General features: G+C 46.8%; 2 long non-coding RNA genes across 4 annotated transcripts; one reads left to right on the top strand and one right to left on the bottom strand.

The window, feature by feature from the left end:
* On the bottom strand, nt 1-21,392 carry LOC107400086 (uncharacterized). 2 transcript variants are annotated; one of them, XR_013049317.1, is made up of 5 exons: nt 17,928-21,392; nt 12,548-17,741; nt 2,350-11,967; nt 969-1,768; nt 1-179 (listed from the first exon to the last, which is right to left on the bottom strand). It is a non-coding gene; the product is annotated as an uncharacterized LOC107400086 (long non-coding RNA). The 2 variants fall into 2 exon arrangements; XR_013049316.1 differs by having other exon boundaries at nt 2,350-17,741.
* Nucleotides 21,361-26,585, top strand: LOC121827356 (uncharacterized). Of its 2 annotated transcripts, none has more exons than XR_013049318.1 (2): nt 21,361-22,759; nt 22,896-26,585. It is a non-coding gene; the product is annotated as an uncharacterized LOC121827356 (long non-coding RNA). The 2 variants fall into 2 exon arrangements; XR_013049319.1 differs by having other exon boundaries at nt 21,648-21,826.

The following is a 26,585-nucleotide window of genomic DNA, read 5'->3' as shown; positions in this document are numbered from 1 at the left end:
TGTCTTACAAAATGATTTATTAAAAATGAATTCTGAAAGATTCCAAATTTCAGGCCTGGGATACAAGCAGATTCCATCAAAAAACCCTCTGGTCAAGTACGAGGTCCACACAGAACACTATGTCACCAAGTCTCCATACCCAGGTTTGCTACAGAATCAACATGCCCAATCTATGACACCTAAAAACACAAAGTAAGATATCATGTTAGTGTAAGTCTGACTAAGGGCGACAGGAAAGGCTCTCGGTGGTTAAGAGCTGTTCTGCCAGAGGACCTGTGTTAGATTCCCAGCAGCCACATGACACTCACTACAGTCTATAACTACAGTTCTGGGAAATCCAAAGACCTCTTCTAGCCCCCATGGGACCCAGGAATACACATGGTACTATGGTACTGACATATATGTAGGTAAAACATACACATACACACACACACACACACACACACACACAAATTAAGTTATGTATATACATAAAACTTAATTTGTGTGTGTGTGTATAACAGATAGACCTTTATCCAACTAATAATATTAAAAATAGTCCATCATAGCTGGGTGGTGGTGGCGGCGGCGGCGGCGGCGGCGGCGGCGGCGGCGGCGGCGGCACACGCCTTTAATCCCAGTACTCGGAGGCAAAGGCAGGCAGATCTTTGCAAGTTCGAGGCCAGTCTGGTATACATAGTTTTAGGACAGCTAAGGCTACACAGAGAAACTCTGTCTCAAAAAACCAAAAATAAAAATGATAATAATAATAATAATAATAATAATAATAATAATAATAATAATAATTATAATAATAGTCCATCAGTGATTGCACACAAAAATATGCATGTGGAGCCCAGGCCACCTTTCAAAGGGAGCCATAGAAAGTGACTAACGGTCAAACTTACCCCACCCCAAGGTAAGCAGCCTCCCAAGAGACTCCCCAAAGCAAAGGGCTGGCAGGGCAAAAGACTTAGGAGTCAACCTACTTGAGTTGTTTAGAAGAATCCCCTGATGGCCACGCCCTGGCATTCTACCATTTCCTTCTGAAACAAGCAGTGTCCACGTCCATTCCTTCCTGCGCCCCTCACCGTGAGGAGCTGGCCTGCCACAGTCTCAGCTCTTCATCCATCCACTGCCTGAGCTGCCTCCGTCATCACAGCTGGTAGATCCCTGGCTTCGTGGGGTCAGTGGGAGTGGGTAGATGCAACTGACCCATGACCACCTCTGCCTAAGGCACGCTTCCTGCCCGAATGCATATGGGCAGTGCTCTCAGCTTTTCTTTTTCTTTTTCCTTTTCTTTTTTTTTTCTTTTTTTTTTTTTTACCCCATTGGGTTTGCAAAGTGCTCCATCACTTCAAGCTAAAAGCCAGGACAGGGAGCTTCTTCAGCCTGAGGTGGCCCAGGACACCACCTGTGCTGTGTTGCCCCTGGTGTGTCCATCCACTCCACGCTCCTGGGTGGCATTAAGGCACTGGCCTCCTCCAAATGCAGTAGTAACCAAGCTTCAGCAGCCACAGCCCTTGGTCGGGGGACTCATTAGCACCACGTCATCAGTCTGGTTTCCTAAGGCCTCAGAGTGGCCAAGCAGACCTGACTCTGCAGTCTGCTCATGGAGAGACCGACAAACAGTGTAAACAACTGAGAATTCTGTCTTCCGGGCTCTGCCCTGCCATGGCCCTGCTGCAGCCTTTGCTGAGATATCCACCAGAGTCCACAACCAGGCATTTGAGAGAGGGTCCAGAAGGAATGAGGAAAAGAGGCGCCGGTTACACTGAGAGCCAAAGACCTGAAAGAAAATCATCACTTTCATCAGGAACTGAGAATCAAACTCATCCCGGTCCTTCACAATAAATCAGAACAATGACTGAAGGGATCCCAGGGACCTGTGTCTTGTAGAGACAGAGGGTCAAAGATGGTCATTCCTGACAGGACATCCTTCCACAGGAACAGGGTCTTAAAATGTTGCTAAAGGTCTCAAGGTCCAGCTTCAGAATAGGCATTCTTTTCCTCAAAGGATCTCCAGACACTGGACCAAAGGATTTCAGTCCAGACACGAGAGATCACAGCTGCCAAAAAAATGTTCCAGAGAAGCCCTCCAGAGATGGAGCAGCTTCAAGGGATCTGGTGCTGGACCTTGGGTACCAGTAACAGGATTCAAGGGCAGCTGCTGAGGGACATTTCCCTCCCCTCAGAAGGACCTCCCAGGGCAACTTTGGTGAGAGTGTCCCACCTCACACAAAGGATCTTCTAGCCTGGGGTACCCACCAGGCACTGGAGGGCCAACTTTTAGAAAAACCTTTTTGAAGGGACTTCAGGAGTGGGGTGTCCTCATCTGAGGCCAACGGATAAGGATAAGGGAAGACTCACCAGAGTGATGTCCCAGGAAATCCCTAAAGAGATGATGGACAGTCTCAGGAGGGCCAACCAGGAGAGACAGGAGGAGAAAGGGAGGATGCCCTGTAGGAGTTGTCTGGGAGACCTTTGGATTTCAGCAGACTGTAGCCCTGGCCAGAAACCACAGTCTTGGGCCTTAACGAAGACCTTTAATGTTCTGGAGAAACAAAGATAGTGTTTTGATAATACAGTTTGCCTGTGGGGAAGCTCAGCTTCCTCGGGTCACCGTGGAATTCTGAACAGGTTCTTCGAGGAGATTGTTCACGATCAGCCATTGTGACTGGGCCACCCCAGACTGTGGGATCCCACCACTCCATCCTTAGCCTTCTTTTCTCCATTTTTGACGGTTTTCTTGTGGTCTCCTTATTGTTGTCCTCCTGATCCAATGGCTGTAGATCCCCTCTGTGTGCTCTGGGGACTGACTTCAAGTGATGGGCTTGGGCTGGCAGTTCCAAGGCCTGGGTCTTTCTCTTGTCCAGCAGACTAACTCCTGCCACAGGCATTGGGCCCAGCTCCTCCAGTTTTCTCTGGAGGAATGCCTTTTCTCTTGAGAACTGGTTCTGAGCCTCCTTTTTCTTAGCTCTCTTACCCTTAGCTTTCCCCTTCTTGGGTGTCTGTACTTCTTCCTCCTGGCTCTCCTCCAAACTACAAGGGGACAACCTTCCCTGCCTTGATTTCAGGTGGATCTTTCTTCCCTCCAGGACGTGTCCTTCAAGATTACCAGTTAGTTTGGGATATTGGGACACCATGTGTAGGCCTCTCCTTGGTGATACAATGCCATATCTTATGATTATGTCCTTCCACAGGTCCTTATGACCCTGACCTTGTGGGTTTTGAGGTTTTTGTCCTTGATTATTCACCTGATTAGGGAAGACCATTGGCCTCCCTTTCCCCTGGGTCTCTGTTGATGCTGTTGCCTCAAGATTTTTCTCTGTCCATGCCTCCTTTGGATTTGTACAGGTGCCTCTTCTGGTCCCTAACTCCAGACGTTTAACAAAGCCACTTGGTAACATCTCTGTGATGGGCAATAAGGAAGAGCCTTCAGTGGCGGGGTCCCAGCACTCACCTGCAGAGCATACTTGTAGGCGGTGATGTTCTCCTTTCTTTGGTTTCTGGAAAAGGGGAAGTGAATCTCCTTGGCTAACCCATGGAGCACCTAAACTTCTACTCTTGGATTGGGAGATTCGGAGGTTTTTAACTTCCTGAGAAGCAAAATGTGCCCTAGTGGTTGACCAAAATGCAGGGCTGCTCAACCTTGGGGTGCTTTCAATAATATCCAGTCTTCTGTGTGAGCCAAGCGCTTGGCCATTCATTTTCCCTCTCACGCTCCTGAGACAAGGACTTTGTCACTGATCGATCCCGCACTCTCTCTCTACAAGATATCTTTGGCACAATCTGTCTCTGAGATAAATACCCTTCGAAGTTCACCAGCCTCTGCCGTCAACACTCACTGTTGCCCTGGGTTTGAAGAAAATGAACTCTGTGGCGAGTCACAATTTAGCTCCCCTGCCTGTCTATGATGCAGTGGGCGGGGCTAGAAGGAAGATGCTTGTGACCTGGGCTGACCTACATTCTGAGGGAGGCCTTGGGCCCATGTCTGATGATGTTAAGAATGTCAGTATCTAGGAAGATATGGTATATGGAGGGCACAGGCGTGGTGAGAAGTGAGCCCTGGAGGCTGATCACTGGGTGTGATGGAGGGAGTTCTCTGGGGAGTCACAGGATGGTTGGCCTGGCCTGGCTTGTGAGGGATGCCCGCACAGAGACTTTGACCCTAAGAACTCGTACTGGAAGGACCAGATGACTGAATATAACAGGGCTTGTCACACAAGCCTGAAAGGCTGAGTTAGTTCTCAGGAACTCTCAGAGGTAGGCGAGAGTTGAAAAGTTGTCTTTTGACCTTCACATGTGCGCTGTGACCTCTGTGCTCCTGTCCTCTCGTTTTCACCCCCTGCAGTATTAGTAATGGTAAAATCAATAAGACAAAACAACACTGGTAGCCATTGTGTGGAAATGAGCCTGGAGAAAAAGACACAGTTTGTGTGTCAGCTGTTCCAGCTGCCTCCAAAGGGACAGCAAAAGCTTGAAGGGCTCCTGGCCACTGCTGGAATCGCAGGGTTGGCAGGGCATTCTCAGAGCTTTCTTCCAGGACCAGCACTGTCTGTTTTCTCTTCTCTGGTGAAGCAGAGTATAGAAGAGCGTTTGAAGTCTGTTTTAGATTCAAGAACTCCTCAGAGCCTGCCCTGAGGAGATTTCTACCAGGGTCCAGAACAGAAACTACACGTGGCTAGGAGATTGATCTGAGGGCCAGTAAATGAGTCTGAGCACACCGAGTTCTTTAGTCCAGCCACTTTATTCTTCTGTGTCAAATTCCATCTGCACAGCTGCTTCTCTGTGCTCATACTCAGCTCCTCTCAGTCCCTTCTGCTGTTCTCTCATTATTCAACCTAGTTCTTCCCATCTTTTTTTCTTTGTTCCCCCAAGCATGAATGTGTGTGTGTGTGTGTGTGTGTGTGTGTGTGTGTATCCATTCATTAACAACTTGTTATAAAAACTACAAAGTCAACCCTCAGGGACAAGTATTCTGAGAAGAGTCACACTTAGCAAAGACTTGGTCAGCTTCATTGGTGACTGACAACAGCTGTAGATTGTAGAACATTCTGGCTATCTCTTAAAGGGATCGCTACAAGGTTACAAGGAAAGAAATTAAACCAATGACAGGTGTAAGGAAAAGACAAAGAATGTGTGTGCTATTTTATGTGATTAATAATATCCAGACACGGTTAGTCAGTTAACAGCCTTTTTCTGTTAGTCACCTGAATCTGAGAACCTAAACTCTTGCATTAAAAACTGGTGTAGAATTAATACAAAGTGTTAATTGTTATTTGAATCAGAGTGGGCAGGTGCAGGTGGAGGAAACTTAGGGCAACATAGGTGCTATTGATCTCTCGAAGGACTAAGGTTTTTGTGTTATTAGCTCTTTGAACATAGCAATTATTTTAGCAATCTGAGACTGCACTTGGCTAGAGCTATAGATTTCATCCCTCGCTCCAAAAGAAAAGAAAAAAAGAGATGGCCTAGCAACCTGTTAGCAATCCAGGAATTATGACCAACACTAACTGTGCTTAGGACTGCACTAAACTAGGCAATTGATTTCTCCTCTTAGCATCTTCTAGGCAACTGAAAACTGTGTACAGTGGGCTGATCCAACCTAGACTCTTTCAGGTTGGAAATAAGGCATTGAGTCATCTAAGTGAGTGGTTTTGGAGATTCCCTTGCCAGTGATGATATTCCTATGCATAATTTTCATGCATATGTAATTTATGTAACTTGATCTTTCAACAAAAATAGAACCAACTACAATGCCCCTTTAGGAACTGTATTAGTCAGGGTTCTCTAGAATCAAAGAACTTATGGAATGAATCTCTTTCTCTCTACATAGGGGAATTTATTGGAATGACTTACAGGCTGCAGTCCAACAATGGCTAGCTGTAAATGGAAAGTCCAAGAATCTAGAGTTGCTCAGTCGCAGGAGGCTGGGTATCTTAGCTGGTCTTCTGTACATGCTGGAATCCCCAAGAAGTAGGTGCCAGTGCCAGATAAAGAGTGGATGTACAGGCTGACAAGTTCAGGGCAAGCAGGCGAAGGATGAACATACCCCTGTCCTTTGTCCATTGTCTGTTGTCCTTCTGGCAGAAGGTGTGGCCCAGGTTAAAGTTTCACCTTCCAGCCTCAAGATCAAAGGCATTTTGTCTTTTTGCCTCAAGGTCTAGATCGCAAGTGTGTCCTCCATTTCAGGATTATAGTCCGTTCCAGACATAGTCAAGTTGACAACCAGGAATGGCCATCACAGAACCCAGCCTTCTCTGGCACCCCATCCAAGGAAGCCACGACCAATAATCTGAGTTTCTTGAGTACTTCAGTCATTCACTCATGGAAACTGAGATATCTTTTTTTTCAAAGATTTTTTTCTTCTATGTGTGTATGTACACACACACACATGCACATGTGTGTCACATATGTGCAGGTGCCCAAAAAGGCCAAGAGAGGATGTGGGAGCCTCCGGAACTGTAGTTCCAGTCATTGAGGGCCACCTGGCATGGGCATTGGGAACTAAACTCTGGTCCTCTGGAAGAACAGCAAGTGCTCTTAACTCGGAGCCACCTCTCCAACTCTCCCCACCCGCATATTAATCTTGACAGTGTGTTCCTTTCTAATCAGTACTACCACTTTGCTTTGAATAAAGTATTTTTGCTATATTGTGATCCCCATGTGATTATTTCAATGCTTTGAAGAAGACATGGGGGACCTTGGATCACCCACCCACGCTAGAACCTGTGTTATAAATTATACACAGAGGACCTCGAGGGCATCCCTTGTGTGCAGGGAAACATGCTGGCATGCTGGGCAGATACAGCAATGGGCTGTCAGGCGACCCACACCATGAGGGCATGGCAATGGGGTGGTGGGTGGACATTCACAAACCAGATGCTGCATCCATGAGGAAAGGCTTTATTATAATAGAGCATCGGAGAGAAGAGAGGAAAGAGAGAGAAGAGAGAGAGGGAGAAGGAGGGGGGTGTTGAGGGACCCACACCTCGTGGGAGAGAGAGAGAGGGGAGAGAGAGGGGGGAGGGGAGGGATTTTTTTTTCCTTTACATCAGAATGCAGGGTGGCCCCAAGGGGCAGAATTTCAAGGGGCAAATCAGAATATTAACACCCTGACAAGTGGTAAAAATACATTTTTCCTATCTTACTGCTAAAAAATTTCCCTCAGTACTTTCTGATCATTTCTCATTCCGATGCCTATGGCTGACAGCTGGCAGACTGACTAACCCGTTCGGTTGGAGAGCTCTCGGGAGGCAGCCTCTCCCTCCCTGGCCTGGCCCATGAATAACAGATCCCAAGGAAGACCAGACAGGATGCCAGGAGCCTGCTCCTGGGAAGAGAAGGTGGCTGCAGCTGTACTGTCCTTACTTGCTGCTTCTGCGACAAAGATGACAATGAGTGGGAAACCACAGATGCCCCTCCCCAGCCTGCAGTCTAAATTATCCCCACCTTCTTTTAAAATATTTTTATTACATTTATTTATGTATATCTGTGAATATGTGTGGTCAGAGAAAAACTCCCGAGAATCAGTTTACTTCTTCCACTGTGTGGGACCTGGGAATTGAACTCAGATCCATAGGCATTACCTGCTGAGCCATCTCATCAACCCAATCCCTACCTTCTTTTAATATTGTTACTGCTGGGCTGGAGAGATGGCTCAGCCGTTAAAGGCGAGGCTCACAACCAAAAATATTGTTACTGCTATCTCAACCAGACCCAAACTCTGAAGCCACGTGGGATTTTAATAGGTTCTTTTAAATTAAAAATACAATGCTGGAAGTGGTGGTGCTCACCTTTAATCTCAGTACTGGGGAGGCAGAGTCAGTGGATCTCTATGAGTTTCAGGCCAGCCCAGTCTAAAAAGTGAATTCCAAGCCAGCCAGGGCTTCACAGTGAGACTGTGGCAGTTTGAATAAGAATGCCCCTCATAGGCTCATATGTTTGAATTCTTGATCAGCAGGGAGTAGCATCACTTGAGAGGGATTAGGAAGATGTGACCTTGTTGCAGTAGGTGTGGCCTCATTGCCTCAGGGAAGTGCATCAGTGGAGGCGGGCTTTGAGGTTTCAAAAGTTCAAGCCAGACCCAGTGTCTCTCTCTTCCAACTGCCTAAGGATCCAGATATAGAACGCTCAGCTACTTCTCCAGCACTTTGTCAGCCTGTGTGCTGCCTTGCTACCTGCCATGATGACAGTGGACTAAACCTCTGAAACAGTAAGCAAGCCCCAATTAAATGCTTTGCTTTATAAGTGTTGCAGTGGACATTGTGTCTCTTCACAGCAACAGAACACTGATGAAAAGAGAGACCCTGTCTCAAACAAACAGAACTTTGGTCTACCATTGATTAGCAGGTATAGGCCAGACAATTAAAAGCTATTAGGGCTTCCTCAGCTAAAATGCTTACAGGATAACTGTGCTGTTGAACTGGGAGAATGAGGTGCTTCCTAGAATAAGACAAACCTACACATCAGTCAGATCAGTGTTTATATGACCAATATGAATTATTTATGACTTCTTTCCTGAGGCCTAATCTCATACGACCTGTTTAAGCATCTTGTTACTAAACTTAAGGGACCTCATCTTTCCTAACTACTATATAGGCTCTAGATTTAAGAGTGCAGAGACCTGTTCCTTCTGTAATATAAACTGATAAACCCACCTCTTCATTAGACCAAACTTATAAAACATATTATGGATTGTCCCTACCTGCTTTTCTACACAGACCCTGCAGAGGAAGACACTAATAACTCATCTCTGGCTTCTGTAGTGACATTAGAAAAATGACTGTCATCTCTGTCACACCGTAGGCCTCCTGATCAAATCAATGGAATAGTTCTGACCCCAGGTAGGGACATGACATTCTGATGTGCTCCAAAGAACAGAACAGTGCATACTATTGTCTCTTCCCTTAAGAGTTAATACAGGGCTGGAGAGATGGCTCAGAGGTTAAGAGCACTGACTGTTCTTCCAGAGGACTTGGCTTGGATTACCAGCACCACATGATGATTCACAAACAGCTGTAACTCTAGTCCCAGGGATTTCATCCCCCTCTCGGGGCCTCTTTGGGCAGCGTGCACATGGTACACAGACATATATACAGGCAAAGCACCCATACACACACAATAAATAAATAAATCTTTAAAAAAAAGAATTAACAGAAGAATAAAAAATAACTGTGTGGTGTTTTGAATGAGAATGGCCCCCCCTAGGCTCATGTATTTGAATGCTTGGTCACCAGTTGATGAACTATTTGGAAAGAATTAGGAGGTGTGGCCTTGGGAGAGGTGTGGCCTTGTTGGGGCAGGTGTGTCACTGGGAGTGGGCTTAGAGGTTTCAAAAGCACCAGGCCCAGTGGCTCTCTCTGCCTGCTGCCTGTGGATCAGGATGTAGCTCTCAGCTACTTCACTAGCAACATTCCTGCTGCCATGATCCCCACCGTGATGATAACGGACTGATGCCAGGGGCCATGTCAGAGGAGGGAAAAAATCCCCAAGTTTTTGGCAGACCAACCCTCTGAAACTGTGAGCGAGCCTGCAACTAAACACTTTTTTATTGTGGTGTCTCGTCACAGCGACAGAACACTAACAAAAACAAACAAACACAAACAGAATCAACAGACTGGACACGGTGGTGCACGCCTTTAGTCTCAGCAACTTAAGAGACAGAGTCAGGTGGATCTCTGTGAGTTTGAATCTATATAGGGAGTTCCAGGGTAGCCAGGATTCACAGAGACTCTGTTTTAAAAATACCTTAAAATAGTAAGGAGTGGAAACTAGGGGAAAATTTTTGCATGTATACTATAAAACAAAATGATTTATTAAAAAATAAACCCTGAACATGGACTTAATTCTAAGCCGGGTCTACATAGAGAGAACATGACTCAAATAAATAAACTCAGAAAATGATTTTTGCATATATCTGTGATGGTTCTCTTTAATTGCCAACTTGTCACCACCTGGAAGAGAGTCTTGGTGAAGGATTCTGTAGATTGGGGGGGCCTGTGAGCATGTCTTTAGGGGTATTCCCTTAACTGTTGTGGAAAGACCCAGCACTTTGGGGGCAGCACAATTCCCTAAACTGTGGTCCTGAACTTGGTAGAAGAGTGCGGAAATCCAGCTGACCATGAGTGAGCAAACAAACAGATACACATGCATGCATTTATTTCTTGGTGGTCTTGACTGTGGACTTGCTGTGCCTAGATGTTTCAAGTTCCTGCACCATGACATTCCTCCTACCATAGGCTATTTGCTGAGACTGTGGGTGGAAATAAACTCTCTCCTCTAAGTTGCTTTTTTTGTCAGGGTATTTGATCACAGCAACAGCAATGGCACTAGGAGAATACCATTCCAGATTTCAGGCATGAGAACCAAGCAGATTCACCAAAAATGCTGTAGCCTGGTAACAAGTTCTTACAACAAAATAAACTACCCTACTCTACCCAGGTATTGCTATCGACTCAGAAGTCCACACCATTGCCCTTATAACACAAAACAAAACATTTTGCTAGTATAAAAATGACCAGGGTCTGGGGCTGGAGAGATGGCTCAGAGGTTAAGAGCACTGACTGCTCTTCTAGAGGTCATGAGTTCAGTTCCCAGCACCCACGTAGTAGCTCACAACCATCTGTAATGAGGTCTGGCACCCTCTTCTGTATACATAATAAATAAATAAAATAAAATAAATGACCAGGGTCTAGGCATATAATTAAAAATAGAGTCTATCAGTGACTATGTGCAAAAATGTACATGTGAGGCCCAGTCTGCCTTCAGAAGGAGCCATAGACAAGTGACAGGCAAAGAAGAGACAGCCTCACACACTTACACCCACCAACCTCTGCTCCAAAGTAAGCAGGCTCCTAAGAGACACAGCCTCCAGGAGATGGTGGCACACACCTTTGATCCCAGCACACAGGAGACAGAGGCAGGCTGATCTCTGTGAGTTCGAGGCCAGCCTGGTCTACAGAGTGAGTTCCAGGGCTGTCAGGACTACATAAAGAAACCCTTTCTTTGAAAAACGAAAAAGAGAGAGAGAGAGTGGAGAGGGGTGGGGAGGGGACAGACTGTCAAGACCGAGTGGGGAAGGATTAGTAGGGAAAGGGATTTAGGAGTTGAACCACTTGGGTTGTTGGAAAGAATTACATTGATTGCTACTCATGGGCATTTAAATTTTTCCTTCTAGAACAAGCTATGTCGTCTACATCCATTACTCAGCCTTGACCTCTTTGACACCAATTGTGAATGTGGCTCCCAGTTTATCTGCTCCAAGGAGACTGCTCAGTCCTCACGAAACCCTGTGACACCCATCCTGGTATTGCCTCTGTGGCCCCCTGGATAATGCCAACCACTGTGGCTGTCCTCCTTGGGCACCTCAGCTTCACCTCCACACTGTCGCACTGGATGGATGCATCTGGCCCTCCGTTCTCCTCCTCCTATCCCCCACCCCCGCCCCAATGTGCTTTGGAGTAACTCAGGACACAGTAGCAGTCGAAGGCACACTTCCGGCCCCACTGCTGTGAGCTATGAACTCTGCCCTCTGCATTGCACTGATCTTAGAATAATCAATCAGATTACCTAAAAATCCCAACAGCTCTCGTGGGCTGCAGTGGTCCCATGTGGCCTTATGCCACCCACATGTAGAGAGGGCCTTGCCTGCAAGCCTTCTCCACATGGAGTAGGCCACCAAGCCTCAGCAACCAGAGCACTTGGTCTGGGGACTCACCAGTCCCAGTCCCAAAGATCTCAGAGTGGCTAAGCAGGCCGGACCCTCTAACCTGCATATTGAGGTAAGCCTAGGGATTCATCTGCAGGAACTGACTTTGTCCCTACACTACAAACTGCCATTTCACCCTTAGCATTCACTGGGGTCTCCTTACAGCTCAAGGCCATACTTTGCTATAGAATCCACCACAAGGCACAGTGAGAATTTGAGAGAGGGTCCAGAAGGAATGAGGAAAAGAGGCGCCAGTTACACTGAGAGCCAAAGACCTGAAAGAAAATCATCACTTTCATCAGAAACTGAGAATCAAACTCATCCCGGTCCTTCACAATAAATCAGAACAATGACTGAAGGGATCCCAGGGACCTGTGTCTTGTAGAGACAGAGGGTCAAAGATGGTCATTCCTGACAGGACATCCTTCCACAGGAACAGGGTCTTAAAATGTTGCCAAAGGTCTCAAGGTCCAACTTCAGAATAGGCATTCTTTTCCTCAAAGGATCTCCAGACACTGGACCAAAGGATTTCAGTCCAGACACGAGAGATCACAGCTGTCAAAAAATCTTCCAGAGAAGCCCTCCAGAGATGGAGCAGCTTCAAGGGATCTGGTGCTGGACCATGGGTACCAGTAACAGGATTCAAGGGCAGCTGCTGAGGGACATTTCCCTCCCCTCAGAAGGACCTCCCAGGGCAACTTTGGTGAGAGTGTCCCACCTCACACAAAGGATCTTCTAGCCTGGGGTGACCACCAGGCACTGGAGGACCAACTTTTAGAAAAACCTTTTTGAAGGGACTTCAGGAGTGGGGTGTCCTCATCTGAGGCCAACGGATAAGGATAAGGGAAGACTCACCAGAGTGATGTCCCAGGAAATCCCTAGAGAGATGACGGACAGTCTCAGGAGGGCCAGCCAGGAGAGACAGGAGGAGAAAGGGAGGATGCCCTGTAGGAGTTGTCTGGGAGACCTTTGGATTTCAGCAGACTATAGCCCTGGCCAGAAACCACAGTCTTGGGCCTTAACGAAGACCTTTAATGTTCTTGAGGCACAAGACCAATGTTTCGATAATATGATCTGCCTATGGGGAAGCTCAGTTTCTTCGGGTTACTTTGGAATTCTGCACAGGTTTTTCGAGGAGATTGTTCACGCTCAGCCAGTGTGACTGGGCCACCCCAGACTGTGGGATCCCACCACTCCATCCTTAGCCTTCTTTTCTCCTTTTTAGACAGTTTTCTTGTGGCCTCCTTATTGTTGTCATCCGGGGCCAATGGCTGTAGATCCCCTCTGTGGGCTCTGGGGCCCGAGTTCAAATGGTGGCCTTCGGCTGATAGTTCCAAGGCCTGGGTCTTTCTCCTGTCCAGCAGTGAGCTGAACATTCCTCCCATTAACAGTGGGCCCAGTTCCCTCTGCTTTTGCTCCAGGAATGACTTGTCTGGTAAGAACTGGAGCCAGGCCCCCCTTTCCCTAGCTCTCTTGTTCTTCACCTTTAACGTCTGTATCTCCTCCGCATGTCTCTCCTCCAATCGGAAAACCGGCAATGTCGCCTGCAGCAACTGCTTTTTCTTGAGCTGGATCTTTCTTCCCACCAGGCCATGTTCTTCAAAAACGTCCAGTTTGGAGTACTGGAGCACCTCTCTCGGCCTCCTTCTTGGTGATGCATTGCCGTCTCCTATGATTATGTCCTTCCACAAGTCCTCGTGGCTTTCTACTGGAGAGTTTTGAGGGTTTTCTTCTCGTGTATTCACCTTATTAGGGAAGGTCACTGACCCTTTTCCCTGGGTCTCTATTGGTGGCATTGCTTCGTGGTTTTTCTTTGGCCATACCCTATATGATGTCTTTATAAAGGAGCTTCCCTGGATCCCTGACTCCAGATGTTCACCACAGCTGTTCGGCAATATCTCTATAGTGACTAATGAGGGATGGCCTTTAGTGTCAGAGGCCCAGCTCTCACTAGGAGAGCCTCCCAGCAGAGGGTGATGTCCTGGTTCCTCCAGTTGCTGTAAAAAGTCAGCCAACTCTACCTGACTAGAACCCACACTAGTGAACACCCTGCTGTGACCTGGCACAGCCCTGAGGAGTTTCACAGCCTGGGGAGCAAAATGAGCCCTAGTGACTGGCCCTGAGACTTGACCACCCAATCTTTGGAGGCTCACAGTAACATACAGTCTTCTGGGTGAGTTAAAGTCTTGCCAACTCATTTTTCTCTCTCACACTCCTGGGGACCAGGCTTTGTCCCTCGCTCATCAATCCTACACTCTAATGGAGAGCTCTTGAACGTTTAGTTTTCTTCTCTCTGGCATGATCTGTCTCTGAGATAAATACCCTTCGAAGTTCACCAGCCTCTGCCGTCAACACTCACTGTTGCCCTGGGATTGGGGGGGAGAGGGGGGATTGAACTCTCTGGAGAGTCACAGCTTTAGCTAACCCTGCCTGTCTATGATGCAGTGGGTGGGGCTAGAGGAGAGATGGCTATGACCTGGGCCGACCTCCACAGGCAGAGAAGCCCTGGGTCCAGGTCTGATGATGTTAGGAATGCCAGTATCTAGGAAGATATGGTATATGGAGGGCACAGGCGTGGTATGGCCAGGTGAGAAGTGAGCCCTGGAGGCTGATCACTGGGTGTGATGGAGGGAGTTCTCTGGGGAGTCACAGGATGGTTGGCCTGGCCTGCCTTGTGAGGGATGCCAGCACAGAGGCTTTGACCCTAAGAACTCTGATAAAAAGGGCTGGAGAAACGGCCCAGGCTCAGAGTATGAAAGCATTTGCCACACAAATCTGACGACAGGCATTGGATCCCTATAACTCATAGTAGAAGGAGAAAACAAAGTCCAAAAAATTGTCTTCTGACCTCCACAAGGGTGCTTAGGACCTGTGTGTGAGCATCCTACCATGAGAGAGAGAGAGAGAGAGAGAGAGAGAGAGAGAGAGAGAGAGAGAGAGAGAGAGAGAGAGAGAGAGAGAGAAGGAGAAAGCACACATTCAGGTGACATACTGTCTCCGCGCTGGAAAGGCTAAGAATCTACTAGCCTCTCTATCCATGAGCCTGGACACCTCATCAGTCTCAGTCTGGTACTGAAGGAGTGGATGATTTCTAGAGAGCCACCATAGTCCACACTGGAAGAAGACTGGGTTCCGAAGGTAGCCACAGGGCCAGAGCAGCAACAGTTGGATAAACTCACCAGCTCAAGACGAACGTATGAAGGAAGAAAGTAAAAACTTCTCACTTGATGCTCCGTATATCTTGGCAGCCCTGGGAAGTACTGCCCACATTTGGGACATGGCATCCCACTTCAATTAACCTGATCAAGAAAATCCCTCAAAGGTACAGTCTCTTGGTTAATTACAGATATAATCAAGTTAACAAATAAGATCCACTCTCACAGAACCTCACCCCCGAATAGAAGACACCTACAGTTTGGGTATTAAGATAGATTCACTGCAATTGAGAAACTGTGTTCTAATGTAAAGGCAGCAAGGTTAACTTTCTTACTGATAATGCTCTGTTTTCAGTAATAGTTTGTTACTGGCTTAAAAGACAAGACTTTTGTTAAAAACAAATATGAGGGCTGGAGATGGCTCGGTAGTTATGAGCACTTGCTGCTCTTCCCAAGGACCTGAGTTTAGTTCCCAGCATCCATGTGGGTGGCTTATTCCATGTGAGGTGGTCTATAACTCCAGCTCCAAGAGATCTGATGTACTCTTCTGGCTTCCATGGGTAACACACACACACACACACACACACACACACACACACACACATATTTAAAATTAAATACATCTTTAAAACTATGTCTTCTGGACATGGCATGGCCCTTGTACCTGTGACCTGCTATCAGGTGTGCATACTTGCACAAGATGGGACCAACATTCCATCATAGACAGAGATGGGGCTCATGAGACTCAACCCTTCTCCAGAGATGCTATTGGCAATGAATTGTTGCTGGGAGAATCATTTTTGTCACTGGTGTTGGCTTACTCATGCTCCAGTAAAATGGCTCCACACTCATGCTCATGCAAGCTACCCTAATTAAATGCAGAGGCTGGGGGAGGGGCAGGGCGACAGAAATACAAAAGGTAAAACAGTACATGGAAGCAGGTAGTGGGTTTGTGGGGAAGGAGAAAGGGTTCATCAGCAGGAGTGGAAGGGGGCAGGAGAGTAATAGATGAAAATCATTAAAACACATTATAGATATATATATGAAACTGTCAAAGAGTAATAGAAATATATTTATCGGACCACTTTGGAAGGAACTTTAGAATGTCAGGGCTCATTTAAGTATCTTTGTATGTTAAAGTATTTTCAATGACCTGTAAACAACTGATTTAAAGATTTTTACTTTTAATTTATATGCATATGTGTGTGGGGGGGTATGTGCAGGTGAGTACAGGTGCCCAAGGATGCCAGGATGGGGTATTGAATCCCCTGTGCTTGTGAGACACCCACCTTGGGTGCTGGGAACCAAACTCGGGTCTTCTTGAAGAGCTGCAAGTGCTCTTAACAGCTGAGCCTTCTCTCCAGCCCCTAAAATGACTAGGACATTTTCATGTCATATATTTATGACTAAAAATGTGTAGAACTACATGCCTGAATTTTATATATAATGGAAAAAGTTTGCAGTTGAAGATGAGTAAGTTTAATCTATGCAAGGGGAGCAGTAGATGATGTTTTCTGTACCATGCAGATGAGAAAACACTACCATTTGGGCCATCTTGCTATTGGAAGTCCTGGTCTATATCTTATTGCCCTGTTTTGTTACTGTAGCTATTAGATACAGTTGTATATCAGAACTCTATATAATAACTAACACTGTTCCCTAATGTTTAATTTTTATCAACACAATAGACTTATCCTAGTGTCTTAGTCAGGGTTACTACTGCTGTGATTAAACATCATGACCAAAAGCAAGTTGAGGAAAGGGTTTATTTGGCTTACATTTCCACATTGCTATTCACACTGAAGGAAGTCAGGACTCAAATTCAAATAGGGCAGAAACCTGGAGGCAGAAACTGATGCAGAGGCCATGGAGAGGTGCTGATTGCTGTTTACTGGTTTGCTCCTCATGACTTGCTCAGCCTGCTTTATTATAGAACTCAGGACCACCTACCTGGGGTGGTACCACCCACCATGTGCTGGGCCCTTGCTGTGGAACAATCTTTGCACACTGTAAATATGAATTGCTCTCATTGTTAATAAAAAGCTGATTGACTGATAACAAGGCAGGATTTTGGGGGCAAAGAGAATCCTGGGAGGAAGAAGGGTAGAGTCTGAGGAGTAATGAGGCAGATGCAGAGGAAGCAGGATGTATAGAAAACTAGGTAACAAGCCATGAGCCAAGTGGTAGAACTTAGATAAAAAATATGGGTTAATTTAAGTTGTAAGAGCTGGTTAGTAACAAGCCTAAGCTACTGGCAGAGCATTTACAATTAATATTAAGTCTCTGTGTGGTTATCTGGGAGCTGGCCAGAGGTTCCAAAGAAAAACCCCACCTATAGGACCCTTTCTCATCAATCATTGATTAACAAAATACCCTACAGGCTTGCTTATAGCCTGGTCTTTTTGTTTGTTTATTTGGCATGGTTGTTTATTTTTTCCCAAGATAGGTTTCTCTGTGTAGCCCTGGCTGTTTTGGAACTCCCTCTGTGGACCAGGCTGGCCTTGAACTCACAGAGATTTGCTTGCCTCTGCCTCCTGAGTGCTGGGATTAAAGGCATGTACCACCACCATCCAGCTGATCTTATAGATGCATTTTCTCTTATATTTTTGGTTGTGAGCCTAGCCTTTAATGACTAAGCCATATCTCCAGTCCTAGAGGCATTTTTTTTTCAGTTGAGGTTCCCTTCTCTCCAGTGACTCTAGCTTGTGTCATTTTGACATAAAACTAAGCAGCATAAATTGACAACTTGACACACAAACACATCATTAGCAAGCCACAACCTTTCCTTTGCTATTTATCCCCCAATAAATAGATCTCACATTAATAGGAACATCACAATATAAAATTATTATTCCAAATTTTTAAAAATTCTCCAGTCCTTAAAAACTCAACACCTGCCGGGCAGTGGTGGCGCACGCCTTTAATCCCAGCACTCAGGAGGCAGAGACAGGTGGATCTCTGTTAGTTCGAGGCCAGCCTGGGCTACCAAGTGAGTCCCAGGAAAGGTGCAAAGCTACACAGAGAAACCCTGTCTCGAAAAACCAAAAAAAAAAAGAAAAACAAAAACAAAAACTCAACACCTAAAAATTCAGTCTCTTTAAAATAGCCAGTCTCTTTTAGAATCCAAATCCATTTAATATTCAGTCTCTCAACTGTGGGGTCCTGTCAAGTCAAATATAAATTAAACCCTTTCTTACTTCAAGAAGCAAGAACCAGGGCACAGTCACAATCTGAACAAAGCAAAAACAAAAATAAACTCCAACAGTGTAAATAACTCAATGTCCAATTATCTGAGATTTACTCACGATCTTCTGGGTTCCTTCAAAGGGTTTGGGTCACTTCTCCGGCTCCACTGTCTGTAGTACACACACAACCTGTCTTCTAGACTCCAGCTCGGTCTATTCCACCGCTGCTGCCATTCTTGGTGGTTATCCCAACGTACTGGTGTCTCCAAAATGCTGTCGTCACTTTCTGCATTGGGTTGCACTTTCACTGGTAACCTCTCCCAGGCTTTCTTCAGGAACTCCAGCATGGCCCCACAGTACCAAGCCTCGGCAGCTTTCCATGACCCCTTCCTGCCTTCAAAACTAGTACCACCTGAGTGACTCTTACACTACCAAGTCGGCTGCCAGTGCAAGCTACAACCTTGGCCACCTCTGAAACACAGCTTCTGGGTACTGACTCTGAGGAAACACTTCTTCAGTGATACTGATCTCGTCCTAGTCACTGCTAATTTCTCAGCATCAACTGTCCCAGGAATGTGAAGGTTTTCTTTCAATGGTGCTGGTCTCTTGTTAATCACGGCTGACTCTTCAGCCTCAGCTGACCAGAATGACAGAATCTTAATTTAAAATAGCAAATGGCCCCACAGAGTCTTTAGGCTTCTCTCTGAAACTTCACTCCCAGGCCTCCATCCCCTGCATTCTTGTGTTCCAAGCTCACCATGCTTTGAACATTCAGTCAATGGCTTTTCTAGTCCAAACTGCCAAAGTCCTTCCACAATCCTCCCACAAAACACATGGTCAGGTCTATCAGAGCAATAACCCACTATCCTGGTACCAGTTTCTGTCTTAGTTAGGGTGACTATTGCTGTGATGAAACACCATAACCAAAAGCAACTTGGGGAGGAAAGGGTTTATTTGGCTTATGCTTCCACATCACTGTTCATCATTGAAGGAAGTCAGGGCAGGAACTCAAGCAGGGCAGGCACCTGGAGGCAGGAGCTGATGCAGAAGCCATAGAGAAGTGCTTCTTACTGGCTTGCTCCCCATAACTTGCTCAGCCTGCTTTCTTATAGACCCCAGGACCACCAGCCCAGGGATAGCACCACCCACAATGGGCTGCCCCCCCTCAGACACTAATTAAGAAAATGCCTTCCAGGTTTGCCTACAGCCCCATCATATGGAGACATTTTCTCAATTGAGGTTCCCTCCTCTCCAGTGACTCTAGCTCATGTCAAGTTGACATAAAACTAGCCAGCACATCTAGTTAGAGCCAAAGAGTCTAAATTTTGCTTCAATAGTAAAAGCTAAGTTAGTGTGCAGGCTGGCAACATAGTTCTTCCGTGTAATGATGTTAATTGTTGCACTCTGTGTTATACAACCCTTCTAAGAGGCATAACTTCAGACTTCTGAATCTGAACTGTTAATAAATAATATTAACATCTCTCCATATAGCCCCGGCTGTCCTGGAACTCACCAGGCTGGCCTCCAATTCACAGAGATCTGCCTGCCTCAGCTTCCCAAGTGCTGGGATTAAAGGTGTGCGCCACCACACACTGCTGCTTGTGCTTACTAATTGTGTTAAAGGATGTTCAGACTTGCTAACTGTATGTACTACAGCAGTGCCTCCTAATAATTCAAAGATATTGGACACTGGTCACATAAGGAGAGTATCTGTAAATGCATACTTAACTTTTGGAAACTGAGGTTCCCAGAAGAAAGGGGGAGGGAAGGAGAAGGAAAAATAGAGGGGATGGACCAAAGGAGGGAGAGAGGGAAGGAGGGAGGGAGGGGGAGAGGGAGGGAGGAAGCTACACCTGTGTTAGAATATTCCACAAGGCCAAATGACTAAACTTCAAGATTATAGATGGTGATAAAATGTTGTAAACTAGAGTCAAATGATCTTGGACTGTTTTGAGTCTCTTAGAAAACCATTCATTGCCCACCTCTGTGTCTGACCTAGCATGCTTGTGAAGGGGTCAAAATCTTAAAATTGGTGTTAGAGAAATGAGTCATCAGCACTGGCTGCTCTTGCAGAGGAATAGAGTTTGGTTCCCAGCATCCACACGGTGGCTCACCACCATCTGTAACTCCAGTTCCTGGCCACCCAAAGCCCTCTTCCGACTCCCAAGAGCACCAGGTATAAATATGTGCACATACATACATACGAGCTGGCAAAATATTCAAAACTTAAATAAATCTTTAAAAAAAAATTTGTTTAATCTTAAATTGTATTCTTAAGGGACCACTAGCTTCCACCATCCCAAAGCTAAGAATGTCATCAAATAAAAGACACCATGCAGGGTAAGCAGCTATGGAAGAAGCTACCCCAAGGGCAAATTGGGAAAGGCTGGGCAAGAGCACCCAGCTACTGTGGGCATCACTGCAGCTGTTGCACCGACCACCACCCTGTACCCGTAGGTTCTGGCGTCAGATGGGCCTTCACTGGGGACCCGCCCTCTGCAGCACCCCATTCGGTCAGAGAAGCATCCTGGCACAGTGGATAGATGACCACCAAACCAAACTCGGCAGCGCCCCCTGGTGCATCAAGTACTGAAGGCTTCAAAGTGGCTGTGCAGACCGACTCTGCCGTCTGCCGCCCGCCGCCGCCCGCCGAGTCCCCGCCGAGTCCACTGGGGAACAGCGCACAGGCCTCGGAGATCTCCGTCGATAGGACCTCTCCCACATGGGAAGTTGCACCGTTAGCGGTCGCTGAGGCCTCACCCGGCTCGCGCATGGCAGTTGCTGGAGGAGTCATCTCCCATTGGGGTCAGCGAGGAAGGCCAGGGAAGGAAGGAAAAAAAGGAAGGAAACGGTGCTGGCTTGATTAAGAGCCTGAAAGACTGGAATTCAACAATTACCCTCCTCCCTAGTTTGAGGGTTAAACTCACTCCAGTTCTCTAGAATTAGCCAAAGTAGTGAATCTGGAGTGATGGAAAGTCAAAGATCACAGTTCCCTCTGGGGATCCCTCCAAGGCATAATTCCTACTGGGGATCCTAAATTGTCAGCAAGGGACTCAAGACGCAACTTGTAAGGGAGACCTCCCTCCCCTCAAAAGGAACTCGAAGCCAACAGTTCATCCTCCAGTGACTTGAGGCGGCAACATTTTCAAAGACATACTTTTTAAAACCAGGTTTCCACAGATGGGCATTTGCAGTTGGCTGACGATGGTGCGTCAACAGCTACAGAAAACCACTTGGAGAAATGTCTTCAAGGGACCTGATACATAGGCCAGTGACTGCCTGCATTGTGATGTTGAAGAAATATTCTCAGCTGGATAATAATAACACAGCACCATCCTGATCAAGCTCTGACAGGACGACAAGGCTTCCCTTGTGCTCTGGACAGGAGAGGTGAATTCTCTCTGATTCTCTAGTGTCAACCGCTGTCACGCCTCTGTGTCACAGTGCTTGCCAAAAGGGATCTCAAATTCGCTGCCTTAAATCTCTACCATTCTTTCCCGGAGACTGCACCTCACCAGCTTTGAAAGAAATGATTACTTTCAAGGCAAGGATGCCCACCCATCATCCACTTGACTGTCGGATGCTTGGTTTCCATGGAGATTTTCAGAGCTACCCGACACAGGTGTTTTCTGATCTTATTGGGCAGCCCCCCCACACACACCTTTTTCATAAGCTGGTGTGACGTTCGCTTCCCCACACCTCCAGCTTCTCATCCAGGACCTTCTCACGGTCTCCGCTCTCCAACCCCGGCAACTCGGGAGTCTCACTGCATGGTGTCTTACTGGAGCTGCTGGGTGAGTCCTGCTCAGCGAAGCACTTCCTTTTGAGCAGGAGTCGCCCACTCTACCGACATGACTGGGTTGCTCCAGATGGTGAGAGAGTCTCACTACCCCTTCTCCTCCATTAACAGGCTTCCTGTGGCCTCTCTGTGACAGTCCTGAGCCGGGGGCTGTAGTCAACTTTCTGTTGACACCGGGACAGAATTCTACATGATTCTCTTTGGCTGAAAACTCCATGGCCCAGGGCCTTCCTCCTCTTTAGCAAACTTGGTTTGGTTTCTTCCTTGGTGACAGGCTCGATTCCCTCACTTTTCCCTCAAAGAAGGTCTTATGTTGGAGGAACCTGGCTAACGGAGCTTCTGCCCCTTTCTGTGATGGCTGTAATTCCTGTTAATTATTAAGCGGCGCTGTTTACCTTGTGAGAAAAGCCACGAGGTACAACAAAACCCACGATAAGAGTTTATTAAGGGAAAGGAATAGGAAAGGTGTGCATAGGCCTGTGGAATAACTGTGCCGGAAGAGAGAGGAGGAATGCATGGAACCTGCTTTTATAAGATTCCCCGCACGTGCACGTATGGGCTTACATTGCTTCACTACCCATGTGCATAGATTACGTGATCACACAGCGCACGGATGACGCTGGGATGACTAAGCATCTTGCCAGGCACATGCAGTCATGTTGCTGGGGGAGTGGCTAAGAATTCTAACAATTCCCACACTTCTCTTGCCTCTAAACTTGAATCACTCTCCTTGCCCACACTAACTGGATTTCAGCTGGATCTTTATGCCCTCCACGGTGCGTCCTTCAAGGGGACTAGTTGGTTCTTTATATCAAGATGCTGCTCCTGGCTCTCGACTGGGTTCTGTTTCACCACAGCCTCCGTAAAGGTTCCACACCACCTCCCGGATCTTCCCTGAAAACTATGAGAACATTTGGTGTTGGCTTCTGTGGGAACCTTTTGTTCTTCTACCTTCCTAGTATCTTGTGGATTTGAATGGCTTTCTCTCTTCTTGTTCATTTTTTTGCTAAGCAAAGCCATGGTCTTTGCTCTTAAATAGGTTTCAATTGTTGTTACTGCCTCAGGCTTTTTCTTGGGAAGCCCGTACATGACTTTTGAAGAGAGCTTCTGCTGCACTCTGCAAGCCTGCTGCCTGACTCCAAGCATCTGGCAGAGCTACCCTGCACGAGGCAAGTCCCCAGGGTGAGGGCCCTGGCACTTCCCTCTAGAGCCCACAAGTGGGAGACTGTGTCCCAGTTTCCCCAGCCGCTGCTAAAGGTGGGTCAGCCCAACTATTGGCTAGCCCATGGTTCTCACCCTACTGTGGGCTGAGGCAACTCTGAGAAGTCTGACATCCAAGGGTTTTAGGCCCAAGACTTGGCTCCCAAATTCTTCGGGGCTCCCCATAAAACTCGCTCTCCCAGTCTTCAAGTGTGGGAGCCCAGCGCTTGGGCCCCCATTTCCTCCTCTCACTCTCCTAAGTTCCGGTGTTCTTCCTCCTCTCTAGTCCTCCCCTGTGGGGACCAGAGTTTGGCAGGATCGGTAGTTCTTCTCCACATTGTCATGCCCCTACCACACCACTTGTTTTCAAAGTTCCCCCAGCCTCTGGCCTCCACACTGCACCACTGCCCTGGTCTGGGGACTACTGAACTCGGCACAGTCCCAGCTTTTTAACCACCCTGCAGTGGGTAAGGATGGGGAAGAGGGCTGTGATTTAGGCTAAAGCCCATACCAGTCCTTGGTCCCCATGACTCTTGATGCCATGAATACCACCTGTATACGGATGGGCACAGGCCTCCTAGGGACAGGTGGGACGTGTGTGACAGGCAGAAGGCCAGAGACAAGGGACAGAGTTCTCTGGGGAATTGAGATGGGTGAGCAGACCTGGCTAGTTAGAGATGTCAGGACATAGCTTTTGTCCTTAATAATCCTGATAACTGTTTGGACCACCCAGGCAGAACATTCTGAGTGGCAGCTGTTCACAGCAAGATGACTCCACGTGGAAAGATTACCCAAAGCGGCAGCCAGAGCAACTTTATTCCAAGAATGTTTCTTAGGTTCCCACTGCAGCCAGCATCTTGGTTTTTGCCTCTTTGGTGAAAACAAAGGAGCTTATAGAATTTGTTTGGAACTCTCTAGAAAGTTTGGTCCTGGCTGTATCCTCTCCAGTCACTGGACCTAACGCCTTGCCTTCCATTTTGTTCGGGGCTCTTTTGAGCACTTTGGGTTCCTCTGGAACCATTTCTGGTGACTTTGTCTTTCCCGGGTCTTCTGAACTGTTTCAGTTTTGTGGCCTACAACAGGGAAAGCTTTTAGGGTTATGCTGAACCAGTATGGCTCTGCAGAAACATCTGAGATATGGAGGCAGGGGTATCAGCTAGGTCACTGGCGTGAGTAACATGACCACATATGAAGTCTTTCCTGAGGTTATGACGACGGCATCTAAAGCAGCCTGGAGCAATCAGTCTGTGGTTGGCATTCCTAAAAACAAGTCACAGACTCCAGCCACTTCGTGTTTGCATTTCTTTTTAAAAAAATTCTTGGCATGCCTTTACAAGATGTGCATGTTTGTAGTATGTACACTCACATGTGTGCATCTTTTGGAGGTATTTCTTAGGCTATATTAATCCTTGGAGTTGTTGTCTCTGTATTTCTTCTCCCTTTAAAAAGTGGTTGGCAAAGATGCAAGAACTAGCAAATTAGAAACTAGAAAAAAAAAGACTGATTTTACTGGTTCCCTCAGGGACTCTCTATAAAGGTTAACTAACTGATATGTTAATTTTGAGCTTGCTTCCTTGTGGAATTGCATCTGACACTTTGAATTGTTAAGTCTGAAAATGAAGCGTAGAGGTCAGGCTAGGCCCTGCTCTGAGTTACTCTCTATTTTATAACACTGTGTTTTATTCTCCTTCGGGCTGTATGTTGCCTTTACAAGCAAAGGGTGAGAGCACTCCCCTGGGTGGATAAAACTGCATGCCTACCACCCATCCAGCAAAGACTGATGAAGGACTTATTCCAGGAACTAGGAAGGGAATGATGCTGTGAGTCTATCAGGGAGAATTTAATCTGTGGAGGCACATGTGTGAGCGTTGCAGCTTGGCAGTCGGGAGCCAAGGAATGCCACAAAGTCACTGTAAGCACAGCAGTTTACAGCTCTGCTCTAGGGAAAGGTTTCCCCAGCTCAGGTGAAACAACTCTGCTCTGGCAGGGGAGGATTTCCTCACTGGAGTTGTTACAGTTCTGCTCAGGTCCAGAGATATCCCTGGGAATGTAACAACTGGGCTCCCTCCGGTAAAAGTGTTACACCGCACAACAAACCTCACTCAAGAGATTTATTGGGGAGGAAGAATCCAGGGCTGCCTCTAGGGTGAGAAGCAGCAGCCAACTGAGCAGGGTACAGAGCTTATACAGGGTTTCTTGATGGGGGTCGGGTGGCGGGCGTGACTTGGGATTGGCGAGATTTCATGCTCAGGGACTTCAGGGATTGGTGGGATTCTACAGCCTGATTCTGGGGCAAGCTCAGGGATTGGTGGGATTTCAAGCCTTGGTCCTGGGGTCAAGTCAGGGTCAGGGTGTTTTTCATTGGCCCTTTTCACTCTACAGCATGGATGTAGTATTAAAACTGTATCAGGAGCACCAACCAGACCCAAGAGCTTATTAGCTACATCAAGGGAAGGAAAGGGTGTATTCCCTCACCTGGACTCCGTATGATGGACTCCTAACACTAACATTGTACGATCCCACCTCCACCTGTCATCTGATACCCAGTGTGTGCATCAAGGACCAAGGACTCCCGATTATCCCCTGAGCATCTCTTGAGTTCCAGCTTGGCTCTGTCCCCTGCTGTGGACACAGTCTACTCAACTGCCTGCCACCTATTCACCCAGCTGTATCTGAGCAGCTGTCTCCAGTTTCCTGCTTTCCCCTCACAGCTGAACTCTGCAGCCTCACCCTGCCTCAGCAACAGCAGCAGCAGCAGCAGCAGCAGCAACCCCCTCCCAGAACCAGTTCATTATCTCACCCCTCAGCCCACTTCTAAAACCTCTCAAACTCTGCTACAACTTGTTCTGTAATCTACAGAAACATATATAGGTACAGGTGCCGTGAGATATGAGTGTTTACGCTAGTAATTAAGATTGGAATAAAAGACCCTTCATTCACCTTGGCCAGGCTACCAAGGTAGACAGATGATGACAGAAACCACTCAAGTAGAGCTGGAGAGATGGTTAAGAGTACACTGTCCTTGCAGGTGACCTGAATTCAGCTCCCAGCACCCGCATCAGGTGGCTCACAACTGCCTGTAACTCCAGCTCCAGCAGATTTGATACCACTGACCCCTGTAGGTACCCACATGCACCGATTCCCACATGGACAACACACCATATACACATAACTTTTAAAAATTAATGCAAAAAATTTAAAGGAAACTGCTAAACCTTGTGGTTTTATTTGCTATACAGTAAATTCTGCCCTTGTGGAAAGACACAGACATGTCCTTATGTTTCTGGCATAGTGTATAGTCCATGCTGAGGCTGAGAAAAATCTCACAGAATTCACCAGAGATATAACTTATAGCCTAAATGATGATTAAATTGTTTAAAATATGCTTTTATTAAGTATTCAGATATCTCCAAACTGCTTTTTTCTGGGCAAACTTAAAATGTAAATTTCAAAGATTAATTTTAGGGTTGTCCTATGTAAAAATATTTTTGCATGAATTCTGGGCCTTCATTCAAATAAAATACTATGTTGAGATAATTCTTCTATTCAACTAA

Source organism: Peromyscus maniculatus, chromosome 2 (genome assembly GCF_049852395.1).
Source record: "Peromyscus maniculatus bairdii isolate BWxNUB_F1_BW_parent chromosome 2, HU_Pman_BW_mat_3.1, whole genome shotgun sequence".
Taxonomy (NCBI): Eukaryota; Metazoa; Chordata; class Mammalia; order Rodentia; family Cricetidae; genus Peromyscus; species Peromyscus maniculatus.
Note: the sequence above shows the minus strand (reverse complement) of the source record. Positions and strands in the feature narration are given on the sequence as shown.